The sequence below is a fragment of the Spermophilus citellus genome, assembly GCF_964194105.1.
Source record: "Spermophilus citellus genome assembly, chromosome: 1".
NCBI lineage: Eukaryota > Metazoa > Chordata > Mammalia > Rodentia > Sciuridae > Spermophilus > Spermophilus citellus.
The window spans coordinates 87,862,584-87,866,902 of record NC_138182.1 but is presented as its reverse complement, the minus strand read 5'-3'; the positions used below and the strand labels follow the sequence as shown (position 1 = coordinate 87,866,902).

At 39.2% G+C, this 4,319-nt stretch overlaps 1 pseudogene across 1 annotated transcript; it reads right to left on the bottom strand.

Moving 5' to 3' along the window:
* Positions 1-1,003: 1,003 nt before the first annotated feature.
* Positions 1,004-3,374, bottom strand: LOC308642348 (adenylate kinase 4, mitochondrial-like; annotated as a pseudogene). Its single transcript has 3 exons — positions 3,291-3,374; positions 2,708-2,758; positions 1,004-1,781 (listed from the first exon to the last, which is right to left on the bottom strand). The product of its transcript is annotated as an adenylate kinase 4, mitochondrial-like (transcript).
* Positions 3,375-4,319: the final 945 nt, after the last annotated feature.

Sequence of the window (4,319 nt, the reverse complement as noted above, 5' to 3'; positions counted from 1 at the left end):
TCCCTTTAAAGACTATTTATAAATCGGCTTGGATCACTCACATAAGAAAAAACACTGTCACCATCAATATTTAGCAGCATATTCAAAATTCATTTTGTTGTCTTGAATAAAAAGCTTAACTATTCTATTAGTCCAGTAATTCCATATGGTCTTATTTCCTCTATACACAAAATATGATCTTCCAACATTTCTATAGATTAATTTTTGAGGATTCCAAAAGATTCAGCGGGGGAGGTTCTAATTTTTTTTCACAATAAAATGAGCAGAACAAGCCCATGAGAATCAGACCAGCCTTTAAATAAGACCCTCTGCATGGCTCAGTTCATGATGCATGAAGAGATTCAATGTAACCCCTAGCTCTCAGTTCATAAAAAAACAAATCTGAGAGGGATAAATGCAGCAACTATCTGTATTATTTAATAGCCTCTATTTAATATCCTAAGATGTAAGAAAACAAATCCTTTCATTCCAGGATGTCTGCAAAGGAGAGACACTGTGGAGCATGGATGAAAGGTGTTACTCTTAGCAGGAAAAAAAATGAATTGTGAACACAGTCACTCAAGATAAGCAACCACTGAGAGCAATAAGATTCAATTCCACTGTTATGAGGGGGCACAGAGCAGAGAACTGTGGCAAAGCCAAGACTAGCGTCCTCTGCATTCTCGTGTTTACTGGTTCTGTGTTTCAATACAGCCTTGGAAGGGTGGGGAGAACCAGAGACCACTGTCATCACATGCAAAAAGAGGCTATTAAAGCAACAACTTGGCTGTCCAAACCCAACTAGAGTGTAGGTTAGACACCTGAAATCCAGCCTGCACGGGCTTGCTTGTGAAGGGCTTGACAGGTCCAGCCTCCTATTTACTAGTTTTCCTATCAGTTCACCATTTACACAGAAAAGATGCTGTACGCTATCTCAGCTGACTTCTAATTTGGACATGGCATCAATGCAACACACACGATTGAATGAACGACCACATCTTCTTGGTTCTTCCATGGGACAGGCTCAGTAGGCTTCTTTGGACTGAATAGGTGTGATCTTGTTGGAGAACAGTGTGTAAACATAAGGCCAGATTTTGTTTGTCTCCGTCCCAGAAAAATTGGTGGAGCACTCCTCGACTCTTGTATAGTTCGATGACTGGTTTGGCTGCATCTTTATACCGTCTTAGCTTGGCAGCAACCGCTTCAGGCTTATCATCCTCCTGCTGGACGAGTGGCTCACCAGTGATGTCATCAATACCATGCACATGAGGTGGGTTGAAGTCCAAATTGTAGACTCTTCCACTAGGAGGGTGAATCCAACGTCGACTGAGACGATCTTTAAGTGTTTCAAATGGAATGTCCAAACTGATCACCAGATCCAGGTCACAGATTTTGTCAAGGGCTTCAGCCTGTACTATTGTCCTTGGAAAACCATCCAGTAGCCAGTGTTGGCGGCTCCTGAGCTCCAGCTCTGACACCATTAGGTGTGTGATCACGTGATCTGGAACCCAAAGACCTTTCTCCAGGTACGGCCTTGCCGTTTCGCCAACTTCCGTGTTGGCTTTGAGGTTCTCCCGCAAGAAGTGGCCACAGGAGAGATGCTGGAGGCCAAAGTTCTGGGCGATCCTCTGGCACACGGTGTCCTTGCCCGAGCCAGGCGGCCCTAGGATGACCGCGCGCAGGAGTTTGGAAGCCACCCAACAGGCAGCCCAGACAGCGGCCCCGGAGGCGGCCCCGGGAACTTTGTTTCTTGGCCCCTGCCTCAGGCACCCTCTGCTCACGCGGGGACTCTCCTGCCGCCACTAAGTTTTTTATTATAGAGATAGTTACATAATTTGTGTTCCACAATAATCCAAGAGACTAAAAATAAAATGTATTCAAATTGTGCAAAATTTTAAAATATTATTAAATATAAAGCAAATGAAAAATATATTAATGTTTACAAAAGTTTACTGTTATGGTAAAATTACCTATTACTATATAAAGTTAAACTTAATATCAAAATTTTAAATAAAAATTATTTACAACTGGAAGTCATTTTTAAGTCATTTTAATTTAATTGGATATTAAATGTTTATTATAAAAGAATGTAAATATATGCCATAATTTTTTTTTTGGATTTGACATCTGTTTTTATTTTTTAAATTTTTTAAAATTTTGTTTAATTTTTTAATTCTAATTTGTTATCTATGACAGCAGAATGCATTACAATTCATATTACATCATAACGAGTCTAGTGTCCAATGTCCATCTAGTGGTTAATATCATGTATAAATTACACAAATTATATATAATTGGCCTCTGCTTCAAAATATTCAAAACTTCAATAAAAAATATTTAAAATCCAAAGTTGTGTCTGTAGTGAACTTATACAGACTCTCTTTGTTGTCATTATTCCTAAATAATATAACAACTATTTATATAGCATGTACATTGCATTGGTATTATAAGTCATTCAGAGATGATTTAGTGTCAGTTGGACAATGCACATATGTTCTAAGCAATTACTATTTCATAAATGGGGCTTGAGCACCCTTGGATTTTGGTATGGGATGGGAGGGGAGTCCTAGAACCAATTCCCCAACCCCTAACCAGATACAAATAAACAATGGCATATAAATAATAATTATTATATATTTATGTATAAAGAATATGATATATAAGATAGAAATACATATATATCAATTAATATTGCAAAATGTTGCTGTTAGATCAGTTCCCCACTCACTGGATCTGAGAGCACATGATTTATGGAGGACAGGCTCTCGGGGAAAAATACCTGTGAGGAACCAGGGAAGAAGGGAAGGAGATGAAAATTCATGTCATCTCAGACCAAGTCTAGCCTTGGCCACATCTGTGGGAGGTCTACAGCTTCAGTGAGCAATGGCATCACCTAGGTGATACCTCCAAGTGCAGGTGTCTGGGAACTGTCTTGGAACAGTAACCCCTGAAACAGAAAAGGGAGTGCCAGGATGGAAGGGGGGATCCTGGCGGGACTTCCAATGCTACCGCAGTCCTCTCACCCATGTGCATTGCTGCAAATTCATAAGCACGTTCAAAACAACAAAAGAGAAGCAAGAACATGGAGGGGCAGAGCTATTGGGGAATGGTGTCTTGTTACACAAAACCAATTGCCACAGAGAAAGCTTTGATAAATTAATTGATTTGCCTTTCATTACAGTGTTTTCCCCACTCAACCTCTCCCCAGACTTAGGAGCAATGTCCATCTCCACAGTTAGTGGTACAACCCATAAATCTTCATGGTATTGGGATATAAAATATGGATTCCCTGAGTCTTGAACAATGCGTACTCTGAGAGCACATGTTTGCACATGTTTAGGCTTATAGTTCTGCAGTGCCTCAGCCGGGAACTGATCCTGAGTCAGAGAGCCCATGTATTCTTTAATGAATTTATTTGTGTGTGAGTGTGTGATATGCAAGGATCCCTCTCACCCAAGTTCAGGATAGTACTGCCTAAACCATGGCTGCCCAGGAGAAAGACAATGCCAACCTCATTGTTCCCTTTTCTTTCTTCCTTTTTTTTTTTTTTTTTTTGGTCTATGTTGGATTGAGCATGCTATACAAGAGCTCTACCACTGAGCCACATCCAGAGCCTTCATTTTAAATTTTCTAATAGCTGCATTTTAAAAAAAAGAAGCAAATTAATATTAACAATTTATAATCTATATTAAACATTAGTATTAATAATAATAATTTTAATGAACTTATTTTAAGCCAATGTATCATTATTTTAACATCTAATTAATATAAAATTATTAATGAGATACTTTATATTCTTTTTTTGTCAAACTGAGACTTGGAAATTGGGTGGGAATTTGATACATCTCAGTGCAGACTGGCCACATTTTGAGTGCTTTGTGATCACATATGGCTGGTGGACACCATATTGGACAGCACAGGCTAAGACACCTACTTTTCTCACCCATTTTCCTAGAACGGAGGAGCTCAAACATCTTTCAGCAGATAATAATGGTTACCACTTATTAAGCATTTACTTTAACAGGCACCATAATAAACATTTTATACTAATTCTTTCCACTAACTCATCCCCAGCTACTATTACTTTACATATTTTAGAGTAAGGAAATAGATAAGAAAGTGGGCTGGGTGTGGTGGCACATGCCTGTAATTCCAGCAGCTCAGAAAGCTGAGGTAGGAGGATATCTAGTTCTAAGTCACCCTCAACAACTTAGCAGGCACTTAGCAACTCAGTGAGACCCTGTCTCTAAGTAAAATACAAAAAAGAACTGTAGGTGGGGCTCAGTGATTAAGCACTCCTAGGTTCAATCCCTGGTACCAAAAATAATTATTGCTGAGGG